Consider the following 20145-nt stretch of genomic DNA (forward strand, 5'->3'; position numbering starts at 1 on the left):
CAAGACTGTCCCCATCTACGCACAAAATCATTTGCTCTTAACCTTTAGCTAATTTTTAATACAACAAAAACCCAACTGGTCATCTCTAAAACTAATATTTCGGTGTTATACAAATCAACAACACTGAGCATCCAATATCTGCAAGCTGCACCATTGATTTTTCTATTGCGTATTTGCATGTGCAGTCAATTAAATGGGTGCCTCCCTGTGCTGTGCAAAGTATTATGGGTATAAGAAAATAAGGCCATACACCAAAGCTGACAAGGTATTCAAAAGTGTCCCATTCATGTCTTTGCCTTGCACAAACTTGTTTAATTTCCTTTTATAACAGAATCCAGAATGCAATATATAATCTCTGTTCAAAATCAAAAATACTCTAAATACTGTGATCTAACCTAAACTGAGTTATTTAAAACGTAACATAACGCAACGCTCAGCATTTTCTGAGTGAGGAAGTTTCAGTGCTTGTTATTTTCAGTATCAATATGCTGGCTAAAACTGAAACTTCCCTACAACATGTTGGCACATGTCTGCATTTCATTTAGTCAAGAAAGCAAGAGAGAGCAAGACTTTCAGCAGGTAACAGGAAGGCTGAAAAGAGAACATTTCATTTCTGAGCTTTCAACGTCTGACTGTTATGAAACATGCTGGATTGGGAATGTTGGATTGGTTTTGTGATTTGTTTTGTGAATGTAGATCCACATGGAGGCCACTGTTTTTGTAATGCTAGTCATGCAAATCATACAAATTGATAATGTAGGATTATATGGACAGTTAAAAATGCAAACTAACCATTTTGCATTTCTTGTCCCCTGTGTAAATAATTGTTGGTGAGACAGCAATAAGGTCAAACTACAGAGCAGTTATCTGAGACAGAGTGCTTCTGAAACCACGGCTCTGTTTGTGAAAATGACCAAAACTAGAATCTAAGACTTGAGGGTTTCATTTAGGATAGTTCAGCTTCTCAACAAAAAGTTGCCCAACTTCTAAACACCATTTTTTGGGGATAAAAAAAAAAAAAAAACTCCCGGAGGAAACTAGACTTTCATTAAAAAACTGGACCCTGAAATGGACTGTGACTTTGTGGAAATGCTGGGACTCAATCCCAGTGGCTGCACTCCTTGACTGCCGTCCAAAACTAATGCCAGACTTATAACTTCCAGTCATGCAGAACGTTTTTTGGAGAGAGCTGGTCGTTTGATGTTTACTGTTTCATAATGCATAACTTTCATTCAATAAAATCCCCCAAAATAACACAAGGCTACTTGTAGCACTCCTTAGGTCTGCATATCCACTTCATAAACTTTTTTTTTCACTCAGTAATATCTCAAGTCAGATTTTGTTGCATATTATAAAATCTATTTCTGTATCTTTTTTTCTACCACAAAACCATAATCATTGGTATACAAGACTGATTAAGAAAAACACGCCTTTCCATTGTGGGCTAGCTCCAGCTGAATGATACTTCCCCTGACAAAGTAGCTACTTAAATAACACATCTCATTAGGCCTGCTGACTAATGAGGTTATTAGCCCTGGCTACCGTTAACTAGTAGTACTCTAGCGTTGTGCTAGTGGCCGTCTCTGAGGGTTTAAGTAGATTCAGATGGAATGGCTAATATAGCCACTGGTTCTCGCTCGTAATTGCCCGAAAGCTATTAGAAGTAATGTGAAGATATGTGAAAAGACAAATTACTTTAATTAGCTTGTGTTAATGTGTTTGCACACAGAAATATTAGCCCATAACAACAACAGGAGGGGCGGCAGTGTAGCAAAAGAGAGGCTGGTTGACCCACAATGGATTAGTAAAGCCAGTCTGTGTGTGTGCAGCTCTTTAAGAGGGGCAGGAGGGGCCGCGGTTGCGCTGAAGTGTGCCACAGCTATTTATAGGCCCAGTTGATTGCAGATTTATTCTCCTGGGAGGGAGTAACTCAGAATAGTGTGTATATAGGGGTGTGTGTGTGTGTGTGTGTGTGTGTGTGTGTGTGTGTGTGTGTGTGTGTGTGTGTGTCTGAGTCGGGCTGGGGGTGCTGTTGCAGGTTATGAAGAAGACCCGCTGTGGGAGGAACAGCTGTCTGTCAGGAGGAATCTGTCAGTTAATTTCCTTTGGGGAAAAAACAGAATTGAGAAAGAAAGATTCGAGATAAAACTCAGGATGGCGAAAGCTAATATTTTCCACAAATAAAATGTAATAAAGCAGGACGTTTTAAAGTGACAAAGCAGAACATTTTAAAATGTGTGCTTTGTGGAACGTACAGTACACCATAAAAACTATTAAATACACATTAGACTTTAAAGAAATGTGAAAAAGAAAACATTTAAATATGACGAAAACCCGTGGAAACATAACAATAAATCACCTAGGATTTTTGTTTTTAAGTACATGTTGTTCCCGAAGATTTGTGTCTCTGCAGCGGTCAGAGCTGGATTTGTACGCAAATGAAAAAAAGAAATACAGAAGGGGGTTAAGCAGACGAGAGAGACAGGTTAACAGCGGGATGGAAAACACTGCGGCTGTCGATCGAGTTATACATGCCAGCATTTAGATAGATCTCTGAATGCTGGCATTTGTAGCACAGAAGTAAAGGGAAATGTAAAGCTACCTACAAATAATCAGGATCAGAAACACATGAGCATTGAGTATGTTTTTTTTTTTTTTTGTCTAGAGAGTTTGTCCTATTTTCTCTTTCTACCTTATACTTCTGAGAGTCGACCTGAAGGATACAAAAGGGTTTGAAACTGTGAGACTTGAATCATTATGTGTCTTGGTCTCTACCGACACTTTTCCTGGACTGTGCAAACCGAGAGGCAAAGACACGGCGGCGAAATAGGTGAACAATGCCAGGTAGATCAGTGGTTTCTTAATGAAGACACTGAGAGCCTGAAAGTGGGAGAATCAATGATCCATCACAACACACTCCGATGCACAAACAATTTGTTTCTTGTTCCAATACGCTTATGAATGTTTGAACATTAAACAAGACAATTTAAAATAATGAGATGATACATAAAACCTACAACAGAAACTCCAAATCAATCTAAGAAAGCATTTAAAACAAATTAAGGAACAAATAAATGAAAAGTAAATAAATGGAAATGATAACATGGACAATACATGAACTAATTATCATGAACTAATTTTCACCTTGTTAATTAAAAACCATTCAGTCCATTTTACATAACTCGTGTGTCTATGGTGTTTAAAGTGAATTGTTTGGGACACAAAGTCGTACCCTGCATTTGACTTTTTGAAATTTTTACAGTATGCAAACTGGAGATGCTGTTGGCTACTGCAAGTATTTACTAAAAGATATATTCACAAAATTTAATATTGATATTCTGGCATTATTTTTAAGTAGCCAGTTATGATCTGGTAAGTTAAATATATTTTTTTATTAGCAATATTATAACTTTATAGTTTTTTGGCTATTTCGACTTGATTCAGAATTTCTATGATAATGATGTCGACCTTTTCGTCAAAATGCTACACAAATACTCAATAATGAATTCCTTTCAAAACAGAATCGACACAGGAATCGATTTAAAACTTGTGAGGCTTTCCTAGAGTCAAGATGTTCTGAAACACCACTTTTCAAAAAATACAGCACAGAGGCTTAATATTTTTACTCTGTGAATAAAAGCACAGAAAAACGTGACTGTATCTGAGCTGCAGCTGTAATGAGCAGGAAAAACACACATCGCGGTCTCTTGTGGGAGGACAAAAAGAGAGCTGTTTACAGTGACAATGAGAGGACTAACAAACATGGTTATAGAGTCACACACTCGCACACAAGACCCTGATGCCATCCCAGAGGGCCGAGCCTCTGCCGGGGCGCTGGGGCCTGCCTGGCATGGATGATAGTGATGGATAGCACCAGGCTGACAGAGACTCCTCGGAGCAGCAAAATGCCAGCCAGCCAACTGCCAACAACGCCAGCGTTACGAATACCTCACATTAGAGGAATTAAGTCTTTATCTAAACAGGCACTGGGACGAAATAATAGTGTGAGGGAGATCCGTCACAATTAGCTAATCGCTGTTTTTTTACCCATCTTCTCTCTTCTTTCATCCTTTGTTCATTGCAGGCCTTGAGGCACAATAACAAGAACGGTGTAGAAAAAAAGAAAACAAGAACAAAGTACAAGCTGAAAACAAAAAGAGGCTCTGAAAAACAGCATTAATCTGTGTTACAGAATGACTTCAGGGGAGGAAAATGAGCAGATACCGTACGCAACATCCCGTGGCACTAGTAATGTCTGAAGATATTATCTTTTCAATGTCTGGAACTTGATTTTTAATAACATAACAAGCACATACATACTCCCACACACAGGATATTCCCAAACAAACAAGCGGACCATAGGTCAAGGTTTACCACTCTTCACTTCTGTGCAAGAAAGACCTACTGCCCTTCTAAAAGGCAATTTCCTGAAACGAGACACATGGAGCAAATTGGTCCCTGTTTTTTTTCCTCCCTGCTCTGCCTCCCTTTTACTGCTGGTAGAGCACGGTGAAAGCCTTTCTGCAGGCACTTTGGCGAGCACAAGCATCCAGTCTATTTTGCACGGATAAGAGGGGCGGGGTGCCGACGAGGGGGTGGCATTTTATTTCTACCCGAGCGAGAGTGAAGGAGTTGAGGACTGTAATGAAAGCAGAGATAGAGTAAAAAGAAAAGACGTATGACAGAAAAGTCAAGGTGGACTTAATAACAGTTTATAACACTGGTTCCCAGTTCTTACCTTTAAAGGCCAGTGCCCTGCATGCTTTAAATACTTTCCTTTCCCAACACAACTGATTAAAATAAGTCAACTGCATCTTTAGTGAAGCTCACAGCTCTGCAGATACTGAAAACCTCTAAAGCATGAAGGACTCCTGCCCTTACCAGCTGACATAGAGACCTCACTAAAAGACAACTTGAGCCTTCTAGATCAGTTGCCTCAGTCTACAGTGTGTTTGGGGTTCGTGTCCTTTTAGATGTTTAACTGCTTAAGCTCAACTCAAATAATGAGGTAATTAGCAAAAGTCTGAACTTAATTTCAGGAGGAATTTCAGTCATTTCTTTCAAGTACGCTGGATAAGGGTTATGTCTAAAATCTGTCCAGTGAAAGGAGATTGAGAATTCGGTTCTAAATGGTTTACATTGCCTGGAACCACAGGGCTGGATCTGCAGACGATGAGCTTCGCGGTTTCCAAAAGTCTCAGACATTTTGCACAGTCAGTAGTTGCAGACCTCCACACTTCATTTGGTCTTTAGCTTAGCTTAACAGTGCCTAAAAAACTTCAACAGTTCAACATCCAACATCAGTGTTTGACCTCTCAAATATACCTCAGGAAGTATGGTAAAAAGATTCCCATAATTACATTCCTAAACATTGTGGAAAAAAATTTCCTGAACATTATACATTATAAATGACATATGTGAGTGAAACAAATAGATTTTTCCATTCACTTTACCACAAACAATCTTTAAAAAAAAGAAGAAGAAAGAAATCCATATATTTCTCCAATGTTTTGGTTATCTGAAAGGTTTCCAGTCTACACCAGAACCAAAGACCTTTAACACGGCTGCTCTCAGAGAAACACTTCTACTTAAAGCCCGGGGGACTCTCATAGCCTGAAGAGCTTTCTATTTTTGCAAGCTAAATTAGGAAACCAAAAAATGTCACAAGAGGGCTGTATTACTGTCCTATATTTTCACTGATAAGATTTCCTGTCCTTTTCACATTTAAAAAGTAGCTTACAGGTCACATTATTCCTCTTAAATTTCATCATGCAGTCCAGTAGCTTCTGTGCAACAAGAGCCACGGCGGCTGACGTTTTTACAAGACTTTGCTTGATGGGCGAAGCAGTTGGAGGCAGAAAAAAAGGCTGACTGGGAAAAAAAAACTGTTTAGAGGATTGAGGATAGAGTAACTGAAACCTTCCATGGAGACACGTTCTGACGCTTTAGCAGGAAAATCACAACATTTTTAGGAGTATTTAGAGAGAGCGGAGGAATACGTGTAGCAAACGGGGACTTGAACCCAAGATAGCTGCATTAAGAGCTTGTCTGTGTATGTGGGGAGCCTGTTCTACCCACTGCACCACATTTTCACTTATTACAATATTTTCTGAATGATGAAGAATCGTTAAAAAGAGAAAATGAAGCCAAATAGAGGGCATACCTGGAGGGAGACCCGTTAAAAGCTGCAAATGTTTGACATGCAGCCAGATGTGGGGTGGAATGGTTTAGATTATAGCATATTCAGATAAAGTATAAATAATAACTGAGAATCTAACACAAAAATTAATCCTCACAACTAATCTTATTACGGTCCGACTGATTTGGTCACTCGCTCTCTTATCCATGAGAGAGTGACTTTGTGTCGGTCTATAACATAAAACCCCATTAAAAATCATAAATGTTTTGTGGTCGTAATGTGATAAGATAATTTAATGGGAACACATGAATATTTTTTTCCGAGGCACTGCATGTATTATAGACCTACTTGAAATCTGCAGCCGGGGAAAGGGCTCAATGAATAATGTGCTTCTTTCCATCAACTCAACCATGAATCTCAGTGACTTCTTTGAAAGATGGGGTCCTATTTTTCCATCATCATTAAAGAAGAGCTTGCATATGTGTGCAGCCTTTTAGGTTACTGAGAGGAGCCCTGCTCTTTGTCTCGCAGGGGACTTGAATGGCCAAAGTGTCCGATTCCATCAAGGTCGTCGATTATTCCTCACCCAAGGCGGGAGCTGCGACTTGTTTTCACTTGTGTTTTTTCAGTCAGCAAGTTTATGCAGACCATAAAACATGGAGGAGTGGTTGAGGACAGAACGCTGGCCTTGGAGGAAGACGGGCCTCTGTCTGGTCACCATAATTTGAACATAAAGGGAACAAAGATTCATTTTAATTAATTCTACAAAAAAATAAGCTAACAATGTGTTTTTATTCTGATCAGGGAATCTCTTATCCATGAGAGAGCTACAAGGACCTGAGAGTATTATGCAGGCCATAATTAGAATTTGAAATCTCAAGAACGTAGAAACAAACATGAATGGATCGGACTTTTCTTCTTTCAGGTCAAGCTTGAAAAGCAGAGTTCATGGTTCACCCACCTCCTTATCTGCCTCTGCACCGCTCCACCCGAGCAGATTTACAACAGGTGGAGCGGCTCGTCCCGCCTTGGCGGGATGCCTGCTCGGGTCTGATGGCGCATGTGACAAAGTGAAGCGTGGCTGCTTCCCAGTCACGTTTCCTGAAACACGTTTCGCTTTGCGCGGTTAGAGAAAACAAACAATCAGCAGAGCCTCTTCTGGTCCGCTTCTCAGATGGCGTCATTAAATTTACTTCCCCGTGTAAATGTGCCATCATGTCACCCCGCAGCTTTTATAGCCTTTATCTAATTCAGAAATTTATTTGCAAAGGGCAGTTTTGTTTTCCATGTTTCCCCCTCCAGGAGGCAATTTAATGTGAATCATCTTCTTAAGGGAGGGGGGAAACAGGATGCAGTTGTCTGTTGCTGTTTAAGCAGGATCTCATCTGTCAGGCAGGGAAAGGACAAAGGGATGCTCATCACCATCTATCCCGCCGTGCTTTTTTCTCTGCTGCTGCAGTGGCATTTACATGTCAGCCACATAAAATGAGCTATTTACATGTGAGCTCTGCTGACACGATGCCATGCAGCATCTCTTTATAGGCGCTGCAGGCAGGTGAAGTGATTAAGTGGCTACATAAACAGTGTCCCAATAGAATCTTTATTTTTTTCATGATCGCTCAGTTTTTATAAAAGGGGGAAATAAAAAAAATCTGCAGCAACAAAATTTTACCCAACAAAAATTAAATAAAGAAAATATACTGTATATTTGGAAGATTTCAAGATTCTTCTGATCTTTCAGTTCACCATCAATCTGATTCAGCATAAAAGACTAAAAAGACTTAATTAATCCAAAAATACAACTCTGGATATCATCTACAAATGTGCATTTTCTTCCATATAGCCTCCGCTATCCATTGCATTAAAAATATGTACATAAAAGGACACAACATGGCTGCAGAGGTTTCTGATGTTATTGGCCTGCAGCTTCAAAGATGACCCCCTCAGTAAACACAGTCGCAGTTTGTCTGCAAGATCGGAGTCTGTCGTGGGAGTGTTTGAATATGTCTGAGTTATGTCTACACGGGGGAGTGGTGCCAAATGTAGACATCTGAGGAGCGGGACGCGAAGCAAGCAGGAGAATATGGGAAATATTTCAGAAGAACAAGATGAGGGAGGGATGGTGGCTTTTCTTTTGTCTTGAGCTGCAGCCTGTTTCATTAGCACACCAACCAATCCTTGGCACCCCTCCTCCTCTTCATCCTCCTCCTCACTAGCTTCCAAGCCCCAGACGGAGAGCATGGTTACTGTCCTAATGGCAGCTCTGTATTCATTATCACCTCCGCATATGCCTCCACCCCCCCAACTCTTCCCAGGACGGAGGGCTGCCGTAATTGATAATTAAAGAGCAATAACACAGCGGTCAATGCAATCTCACCACAGGAGAGCCTGAAACCTCCACCTCCCTCCCTCTTCCTCTTTTACACACACACACACACACACACACACACACCCGCCTACACACGCATATAGTGCGTATATATTGCCATTTTACCTTTAGGTGCCATATAAGGAACAAACATTCAGAAACATGACATTTCTGTTTCTGCAAATGCAAAGAAGCACAGAAGCACACAACACACAGACACACACACATCCAGAAGTAGATATATGGTCTCTGAACCAAATGGCAATCATGAAAAACCACAGAGAGCAAAACACAACAAATACAAACAAGAGGGAAAGAAGCAAAGGGAAAAGCAATCAAATTAAAAAGAGATTAGCGCCATTGATACAATCAGTTCAGATGTGTAGAAGCGACACTAATGATGCTTTAAAAAAAAAAACTGAAAAAAAAAACTCCATTATTTACTCAGAACAAAGGTTTACTGTAAAAGGTTGTTAGTTTGGTGGTGAAATAATTACTCAATGATCGTAAACTGTTAGCACCTAATACATCTGGCATCAGGGGACTGTTCCGGTGAGTTTGTGTGTTTGAACAAACCACCACACAGGAGCCTCATTCTGTCACAGTCGGTGACGGAGCGACAGCAGCGTTCAGACACAGACGTAATCTGTAACAGACATTTACTGTAGACCCGTCTCAGACATTTTCCCCCATCTCTCTCTCCCTCAATCTGAAATGCGACAATCGCCGTTCGATCAGACGCTCTGAGCTGCACGTGAGATTTAATTACATACAGCAACAAAGAGCTGCCACTTTGCAGAATACACACAGAACTACAGTAATGACTTCAGCTGCATCTTAATAAATTACAATACTATCGAAACTAAGTGATTCATTTCACTAATTTAATTAAAAAAGTGAAACTGGCATGCTAATTTGTCTCAACACAGTGATATATTCAAAGTGTTCATTTCTATTCATTCTGTTAATAAGGGAAAGACTATGACATGCTGGATGTTATTTCCATCCAGCAGGAAGTTTTCCAGGAGTCATTTGCATATTCAATTAAGAAACATTTCATTGGTAAAAAGGCTGCAGAAAGTCAAGTAGAAGGAAAAAATGTGATCGAGAAAGTGAAAACTCAACAGGGATAAACACAGGTTCGCGATTATTCAGATGCGCCTGTAAACGTATCAGATCTGCTTAATTTAAACATTTATGTTTTAGTTCAAATTTAAGTAGGCAACTGGAATTAAACCATATTTGTTAATAAATGCAACTGATTACATTTTTAGAATGTTAAGAATGAAACAATAAAAAAAAAAAGAATGGCACAATATAAAAAATAGATTTAATTAGAAAACTAGTGTTAAATCACAGTATTGATGACTATATTTTAGCGATACTTTCTTCATGTCTTCTGTCACGGGTACAACTCCATTCTAATCTTGAACAATGTTTCCTAAATTTACTAAATTATCTAACCTAAGTTATATAAAAACAAAATCTGAAAATGTGTACTCTATTAAATACTCTGTTGCTTAATCATCCAAGCTTGATTATTTTTGGAATCCACAAAAAAAATGTATATATATTTGATACGTTTTTGCAGAACTGCAGTCTGTGGAAGTGAAAGTGAACTCCACCATAAATTAGACTGAGTGTGAACAGCAGCTGCATGACAGACAGACTGTAACACCCTTTGAGGAAAAGCTGTGGTTTGTAACTTTATCTTATACAAATAATGGGTTTTCCCCTTACAGTAAGCTCTGCAAAACCTGTTAAAACAAATAAAAAATCCTTTATCTGCCAGCCTGAGGTCATCATATGAGCTTTTTATTTAACTCTTCTGTTATGCTGTTCTTTACGTTTAGGTCATTATAAGGAGACGCCACAGAAAATGCTGAAAGGTCACACAGGGGCAGTACACCGGCTGTAGCGCTGTACTGCCCCTCCAACAGTTGTGGCTTTGTGCTGCTTTTCAGCTAGATTAAAGCCGAGACACACCACACTCACGTCCGACTCTTCACACTCCGATCCATTTCTTTCCTGACATCCAGGTTCCAACTTGACAGTCACTCTACGGACCATTGGATTTGCAGGAATGAGTATTCCCGCAATAGCATGTACTGAAAATCCAGCCAGCATAAACACACAAGCTGGTCCGGAAAAAAACTCATAGCTGCTCGAACAAGGTTGCCGTTTCACACTTTTTAATTTTTTTCAGTATTTTTGACATCCTTCCATGGTTAAATACACTACTTTTGTTTTACTACCAAAAGATTTCAGTTTGTATTTTCCACCAAGGCGGATGTGTTTTACTTTGCCACTGTGTCTTACTTACTGTCTGTCTCATGGCATTCCTGTCAAATTGCTGCGAGTCCCGACCAAAATAGACCCCAGGTCGGAGATGGAGTCGCAGGGAATCGCTAGATTCCCTGTGAGACCCCTTTGATTTTAACATATTCAAATTGTTGAGTACGTCATCCAACCTGATTTTCAATCGGATCGGATACCTACATACATCCTGTATGCCTCGGCCTTAGAAAAGACTATAAAACATTTCCCTTACTTAAAAGAAAGAAATATTCTGGAGTTTAGAAATATTTTCTGGAACAGAAACCGCAGTAAGAAACGGTCTGGTTGATAATTATTGTTTGTTTGAACTATTTAAATGTTTTTAAGGTGTTTCCGTAATAACATAACAAGTGTGAATGTCAGAATTTTATTCCTCATTCTATCTGAAGATGAATCTGCCTAGGTTTTTCACTTTTAGTTATTTTTAGTGAAATCGGTGACGACTGAGGACTACAACTTGTGACTTGAGGTAAAGCACAATATTGTTTGTGTGAAAAGGCAACAAAAACATCCGCAAATATGTTAGTACCCTCTATATAAAACATGTTAACACACAACTCAACCCAGGAATATAACAACTAGTTTCTAGTAAGACCACCGATTAAAGCCATCCGAATAGCTTCACGCCAAATGTAAAACTTCTCTGAAACAAAAGTGGGCAAAGTGTGTCAGGTGTGGAGGCATTTCACTGAGACTGACAGCTGAGGACACATGATGGACATCTGGTCCGCCCAATGATGAGTGGAAACTGCAAATGACAGGAAGGACATTTTTCCAGCATTGCCTTCCTCATTGGCAGCTTAATAATTTATGAGTCGAGGGCATTTCTTAATTTTTTTGTTTCAGTTCTTGGATTTTTTTTTTACACATATCTTATTCATAAAGGCACAAGGATGGAAGAGATGCCAATTAAGAGAAAAAAAGGAAAAGAGAATGAGTGAGTGTGTGTGTGTGTGTAAAGCCCATATTTTAGTGCATGTACTTGTGTGGGAGAGCAATATGCTGCAGAATGGCAGCCCAGAGGGGGTGAGAACTAGAAACAGGGACAGAGAGAGGAGAAAGAGAGAGTTTCTGAGAAAAATAATACAAAAAGAAGAAGAGAGTTCTTGGAAGAGGAAAATGGGAGATTGCTGTGAGACTGGACAGAGAATAGCGGAGCTGTCAGAAACCTGAATATCAGCCAGGGCAGATGAAGCCTGACATAGTTGAGCTATTGCCCACTCCTCCCTCCACTGGTCCTGCTCTGAGGAAGCCAACGTCCCTTTCAGCTCTTTTCAGGAAAGCGATATTGACTGCTTTGGTTCAATGTTGGCTATTTCCAATTTCTGCTGCAGGGAACGTGGAGACAAAGCAATAGGGAGTGGATTCTACTTTCACTGCAGCCAAGGCTCAGACCTGCAGCACATCGGTCCCAATCGCATCCCCTGTCTTCCAATTTGCGTCTGGGAGATATTACCTTTTTCTATACACACACACACACGCCCACATGCAAAAATATACGAGTCGAAAGAGGCCCAAAGCTGTGCAGAGTCTGCAGCTCAGTCCCAGGAGGAGCCGGGATTAAAAGGGGGCACAAACAAAGCCAGGTACGACAAGCCATCTATACCCCAAAAGGATGCTCACACAAGAAAAAAATACCAGACATCAATGCAGAGGAGAATATGGATGCATGCGCACATTTACATCTATATATTTATATGCAAACAACACAGTGGGGTCTGCGCAGAGAAAACACGCTCACACAGACAGACACCTCTGAGCTCAGCTGTGTGGAATGAGGCCACTTTGAAGTGCTTAAAAATGTCCTGCCTCCATTTCCACTGCAGTCTTCTCCCTGTGGGACAAATACTATGGCAACAAGCACTACCACACATATACACACGTGCACACACACTAATGATGTAAGGACATGTATTTAATGATAAATATCATTATCAGACCAGCCAAAGAAATGCACAATAAGTCTGGACTCTGGGCAAAAACACAACTTTGTTTTAACCACAGCGATTGTAAAATGAGATGAAGGGAATGAAACGGAAGTTCAGGATGTTCATCTCACACACCTGCCTTTTATCCGTTAGTGTGGGTCCGAGCTCACACTTAAGAGTATATAATATATACACAGACTTTTTCTTACAGGATTTGAAAATATATAAATAAACTGTCAAAAGCGATTTGATGGTTGCTAAATTTGAGCCAAATGTCGTGAAATGTTTTCTGCGTTTTTGATAAAGAAGAAGGATTTTGCAGCGGCAGGATATTACAAGGAATCATAAAGAGATTAGACAATTATAGACACAAACCAATGATGAGAAAGTTAAGATTGTTGTCAGTTGTTAAAGGGAAACATCTCACAGGTAAGATTCACAAATACGGGAAGAAAACTCACCTGCTGAGCTGCCAGTAGCATCAGCCTTCAGGAATGAGGGAACCCTGACTGCTACTTGTCATCTGCTGTAATTTTTGTGGTTTCTTGCAAGATGGGACAGACAAGATGCTTGATTTAAATTTTTAGAGTTACAATAAAATCAAAACACAGCAAAAAAATTTTAAAATGATTTTTTTGTTTTTTAAAAAAGCGAAAAAGGTAAAGAACATCAACAATACTTAATGTTCCCTGCTTATTAATTTTGGTTAATCATGCATCAAACAGCATGTAACAAATATTTGGACACAATTATGGGGTCAGATTTTTGACTGAAATAACAGATCAGCTCTGTTTTATAAAAAATTATAATTTGCAAGCTGGGCAGTAGAGGTTTTTGTTTTGTAGAGGTTTTCTGTTTCAATATATTTTGTTCTGAATTGGCTCATCAACAGCTTTTACTCCGGTAAAGTCATAAAAAAGTGCTTCAGTAAAGCTTTTTTTGTAAGTGCCATCATTATTATTTTAGTGCTGCAATAGATTTTGGATTATGTGGTTGCTGAAGGGCAAAGCTTTTTAATGGCTACTTTTGCTCATGGGTAAGTTTTGGTTTTCTGGCCTGGTGCAGTGCTGGTTTGTGAGTTTGTTACTTGTTTAAAGTATAGAAACACATTCACGAACGTGAACCTCAGACATCAGCCACAAGTAACTTTTTAACTTTGACATGTTGTCAAGATGGAAACAATGAACTGTATTGTTTTTCCCAGTAAACGGATAGACCATTTAGTAACTGGAGTATACGTTTGCCAAAAAATCCAAAACAGAGTCATAACATTATCACAAACACATGCAACATAGTTGCAATAGCATGTCTTGTTAGTATTATGCAGCCCAATATATGTTTAACAATATATGTTCATGTGACCAACATCCAACTTTTCATGGCAGTGCGAGTGACCCAATTCCAATCTTATCACACCCCCCAAAAGATTGAGCTATGCCACTTCCATTTCTATTAAGTCGGATACATATTCAATAGTTTTCAAAGTGTCTGCCGTCTGAATGGTCATGTCACATTTAACGTTCAACTTTTACATAATTGATGTGAGACATGCATCATAATTCTGCAGCAGAAGATGATAGACGCAGTAAAACTGGACGTAAACTATGTAATTTTACTTTTATTTAACCAGAAAAGTCCCATTGAGATTAAAAATCTCTTTCAATGTAGTACTGGCCAAGAGGCAGCTAAGCTTACACAATAATTACAATTAGTTAATTAAAATGCCATATGGATAATTATGAAAAAGTCACAATTTAAGGAAGTCATCTCTAGAGCTCTCAGTCTGGATCCTAAATTGCTCAATGAAATAAATACAATTCTTTTCCAGGTTTTGTGCAACATGTTCCATGCAGAGTAAATAAAGGTCATTCTTCCCAATTCTGTTCAGGGAAATGGGACAGAGTCAAAGTTTGTATCAGTGAACCATACCCGGCTCTGACTGCACATCTAATCAGACTTCTCTACAAAAGTCGCAGTAAATGCTCCACAAAACCGTCGGCTCCATTGCCCACTAACCCTTAATATCGACCGATAGACGGCGGCGTCCATTATTAATTCAGTAAACGTCGCGCTGCTGTGTGACATCTACGTTTTCCTGCACATGTGGGTCGTAACCGTTCACAGTGAAGTCTAATTGCGGTTACATCATTGAGTAGTACGAACGACCAAACACATACACACACCCACACACGCCTACAAACACAACTGATTTTAGTAAAAAAAAAAAAATCTGAATTGTGCATCAAGACCTGCTGTGTGAACATAGCATATGATGAAAATTAACAGATTTCTGAATGTACCGTTTTCAACCCGTTTGCTACAGTTGAATAAACTGTGGCTGGACTCCAACATGTGACCTGGTTCAAATTATTTGAAAGTATCTTAACAACTCAATGACTCTTTGTTGTTTTCCGTGTGATCAAACCTTTCTATGTAACGAGCAAATGGTGGTCGATCCAGCAGTCTCTAATTCTTGCCTACAGGCACGGGCAACGCCCGACCCTAAATCTAATTTTGCCCCTGGCTTTTTTGTTGGGGGGTGCACGTGTCAGACGAAGCAGCTAGTTGCTTCTGTTTCACAGGTAATCTCTCCTGCATTGACTTAATGGGTTCAGGCACTGTAATAGAGGTCCTCTAGCACAATGGTTTGGTGCTGTGGAACATTATGGCTGAAAGTGGGGCTTACCAATCCTAATGCTACATTTTAGCTTCAATTTGGGGATATTTACGCTCTACCTTCAATCCCTGAGCTCACATAGAAACCCCCCGCTCCCCCTAAAAAAACCCCCTGGAGCAGCACTCAAATAGCCCCTCGAGACCGCAGATTTACAGGATCATCTTCCCCTGGGTGTGTATGTGTGAGCGTGGAGCGGTTTGTAAATGGCTGAGGGGTATAGATTGATTTGGTTTTGTTAGGCAGAGAGGATTTGTACCATAGCAAAGCTTCGGCTCTTTAAAAATCTCACCCCTCTCTAGATTTCCCTCCACTTTTTCCTCTTTTCAGCTGGGAGAGGGAAGTAATTAACAGCTACTTAAATTCCCTTGATGGAGTTGGTGGACTGCAGAGAAAGGGGAAGGGGGCAGAGTGGTGAAAGATGTGCTCTATCTTCTGAAGCTTAATGCCACCATTTGCAGAAAAGCAGAGAGGCTACAGAGAATTTCTTTTGCATTGGTTGGAATGAAAAAAAAGCATCTTCCCTGTGCAGCATTATTCTGTAAAGTGGAATAACATAAGAGACTGCTAATGCAACATGAAAACCTCTTTGCATATGCTGCTCCACTGATTGCATCAGACTCAATCCGTCCTTTTTTGTCCATCAATGGTTCAGATGAGTGCTGCTTATCCATAGCATGAGCTATAAAACAACTCAAACCAAGCAACCCGCTTCCAAGCCATACGGTGGATCTAGATAAATATGTACACCCTTGTTAAACTTCCAGATCTTAGGACTTTATATTCATAAAATCAATTCAGTTCAGTTCAGCTCATTTATAAGATGCAGAGTCACTACGAATGTGGTTTGAAGGAAATTCAAGCAAATAATCTGAATAATACACAGATACTATTTTGTATAAATTTAAATCAAATCAACCAACAGTGCAGCCCCTAGAACATTCAGAAGTTTAGAAATGTAGCTGCAACTATTGCTGCCAAGTTCTGCAACAGAAAACATTTTTGTAAAGGTCTGAATAGAAAAGAAAAACAAGAGGAACTGCCTTTAATGTTGGAACAGCTATAAAGATTCACACCTTTATATCTAAAAGGGTAGATAAAATCTAAAAGGGTTAAAAAATATATATATTATTAACAAGAATAATATATCGTGCAAGACCATAACAGAAAAGACTATGAGGTTATTCAAAATAGGCAAATAGGACTCATGATCCCAAGGGTGTGCAACTGAATCAGATCACTTTTTCAAAAATGTACATAATGTGCATTGAACATTGAAAAAAACTATTTACAATACAACATATCAGTACAGAAAAACAGATGCACAATGAGAATAGAATAGAATATACTTTATTGATCCCGAAGGGGAAATTGCTTATTTGTTGATAAGCTACTCCATCTGAGGTATTAAATATCAATAATACAAATATAACCATATGAGAAAAAGTTTATAAAATATATGTATATATACCTAGGAGTATACTGTATATACAGTATATAATAACAGTGAAAATGTGATTTAAAAAATTAGCAAAACCAGAGAAAGTGACTTTACTTTAACCAATTTTATCAATCTATGCAATATTTTGATAATGACAGATGCTGTTTGTTAATCAATATTTTTTTATTCCTTTGTAACGTCTCCACAACTTGACCAGAGGAAATATATACATGAGATGAACTTCAATTCACTGCATTAAATCTTATATAATCGATGACAATTATGAGCCTAAAAAGGCCAAATGCCAAAATTTTATCTAATCACTGAGCTGTGCACATCCCGGTTTAAATTCTGTCTGCTTACATCAAACAAACAGGATTTTAACAGGGGTGTGTACACCAAGTTTTTACTACATGTCTCACAGGCTGAAATGCTGACCATTCACCTCTTGTCACAAATCAAAATCAATTCGCAACACGTTCTAACAACTCACATCACGCACATGTCCCCGCTTGTCAACAGAAAGTCAATAAAATCTTCATTACTTTCCAACACTTTTCCTACAGAAAGTCAAACCCAAGCACATCAACCAGCAGCTCCCAGATGGAAACAGGAGCCCTTCCTGTCAACATCGTTCACTTTCCTCTCCGGTCCCGCAGTGCAAACGACTACATCAACTGCGTCAAGGTTGCCAGATCAGATGTCCCGTGTCCTGTGTGGATATCAGACCAGACAATGGACCTCCTGCTGCAGGCTGAAGGAACGCTGTCTAACCAGAAAGCGTTCATTTCCCCTCTTGAGCTAATCCTCCATCCCAGGAGAGACGAGCGGGTGGCTAATGAATACAGCAGAGGTAATCTGAGTTTTTCATGCTCAAACATCAAACCTATATAGACATATCAGTTATATAATAATACCTGTACTGCATACTGTACAGTAACAGTACACAGATACTTTTTTGTTTTGCTAAACAGCTGGAAGGTTTACATAAAAGTAAAACAAAAAAAACCCATAAATATGCTCACACAAGTTTACTTTCAGTATACTGAAAGTTTGACCTTAAGATTGACCTTAGACTGGATAAGTGCTTGGGTAAATATCATTATGAAAGTCAAATGGCCCTTGATGGATAATCATGTGCATCAGTTGCATAACTGTCTGAGAAACAATCCCTCATCCTCCTCAGTCCAAAAAATGTCGCCACGCAGGTCTTAGTTAAACTCACACAGAACTTTATTCTGTCACTTAGAGCTTTTTATTCCTCCACCCCAACACCACTTGTCCTTACTCTGCACTGTAACAAATAAACTGCAGAAATTCAATCATCTGTGTGACATAACCAGCTGTGTTCATCATGGAAAATGAGTGTCATGGAAAACAGGCAATGCGACACTTCCAGAGTTCTGCTCTTAAAGGAATAGTTACGATTTCTTTCAAGTGAGATCCTGTGAAAGTACATATGCAGAGGCGACCAGTGGTACCAAGGCTAAAAAAAATAAATAGTAATTTCCCATTCACAATTTCTTTTTCTCCCTGCAGCCGGTAGTGTGTTTACATCCAATGGCATCAAAGTGATTCACAACAGGAAACGGTGAAATCTAAACATGGTACAGAAACATTTCTCACTTGAGACTTCAGAAACATGATCTCACCAAGAGGCCTTTAAACAAAAAAGTATAGAAACACATAAATACTTACAGAAACATAAAGATCTCTATGTAACAAACATGTAAGTCATAGAGCTGATATCAAAGAAGAAGCATAGGTGTTTGAGTCATTTCTGCTGGTAAAGTTAAAAAAGAAAATTCATGCTTGTTCCCACTGGTGTTGATGAGGCTGATGGTGAGATTCTACTGCAGCTGGATGCATGGTGAATAGTAAGTCTGTTACCTAGGTGATCGTTGAGCTGCATCACTTAATGTGCGAACTTTGCAGGTCGTGGAAAAATTTTAATCTGGCCGTTTCAGTCCTCGTTGCTCCTCTTGATTTACCACTTATAAGCATTTTAATCTAGAGTCCTATGCAGTTTTCTCAACATACGACTGAGGAGTATTACTCTGGCCATGCACAATACAAGTAAAAACCACTGAAGACGAAATCTGAATGTAAACTATTGCTGTGTTTAGAAATTCTCTGTCCTGTTAATGTCTGCTTCTGTGACATCAGAGTGATGTACTGTGGTGTGAAAAGGTGTTTGTCTCCTTCTTGATTCCTATTCTTTGCATGTTTGTCACAGATAAGTGTTTCAAAATGTCAAACCAATTTTAATATTAGCCAAAGACAACACAAGTACAACAACCTTCCCAGAAATGGCCGGCAGAAAAAAATTCAGTCACATCAGGTCATCAGGTTGCAACATCCACACAGCTTATAATTTTTTTTCCACTAATGTGAGATATTTAAATACACCCAAATAACAAAAAGATAAATTATAACCATACCCCTGAAACCAGACTGAATCTCTGCTGCGTAAGCTGCTCTTGAATGTTGCAAATAGCAGAGATTAGAATTTGTAATCTCTGGTTACAAATTCCATTTCCAAGAAATAGGTTCAGTATTTTACAGTCATGCTAAAATGTTTGATAAATATTATTTATGGAGAGGGAGGATTACTCACTTTTCAGGACATATGTAATAGGTTTGAAATACCAGTTCTGCAGGGCCCTCTCACAACTCACCCTCTTCAAAAACTGTTCAATGCCGTTAAATTTACAGCTGGATTTGTTACAAGACTATCAGATTTTGTTACAGCACATCTATAGACGTCTGGCATTAGATTTGATTTGGAAAAAAGACATCCCAGGTATGGAGCCGTCATTTGATTGGGATGAAGTGTGGAAGATTAAACTATAACATCCAAAGTTTCAACTATGACATCCAAAGAACTGAAAGCCTCACTTGCCTCAGTTAAGGTCAGAGGTCATGCATCCACCATAAGAAGGAGACCGGGGAAAAAATGGCCTGCATGCCAGAGGTCCCAGACAAAAATCACTGCTGAGCAAAAACAACATTAAGGCTCCAAAGAACTTTAAGGTATTCACAAGACAAAAGTTGAACTCTTTGGAAGGAACATGAAAAAAAGTAAATCAGGAAGAGAGCAAACTCTTTCACACCACTACATGTGGATTATGCTAATTAAAATTTTACCCCGTTATGTAATAATTTACAACTAAACAGCACCGGAATGGGGCATTATTTTTAATAGGGGGCAAATTGTGTGAAACATAAGTTTGAATTATTTTGAAGCACAGTCTTGGC

At 39.2% G+C, this 20145-nt stretch overlaps 1 long non-coding RNA gene across 2 annotated transcripts in view; it reads right to left on the reverse strand.

The window, feature by feature from the left end:
- Window positions 1-20145, reverse strand: part of LOC114145479 (uncharacterized) — a 56365-nt gene that overhangs the window by 10117 nt on the left and 26103 nt on the right. For both annotated transcript variants that reach the window (XR_003595703.1, XR_003595702.1), the window contains one exon: window positions 13234-13316. This is a non-coding gene — a long non-coding RNA (uncharacterized LOC114145479). The remainder of the gene's footprint in view (window positions 1-13233; window positions 13317-20145) is intronic.

Source organism: Xiphophorus couchianus, chromosome 5 (assembly GCF_001444195.1).
Source record: "Xiphophorus couchianus chromosome 5, X_couchianus-1.0, whole genome shotgun sequence".
NCBI lineage: Eukaryota > Metazoa > Chordata > Actinopteri > Cyprinodontiformes > Poeciliidae > Xiphophorus > Xiphophorus couchianus.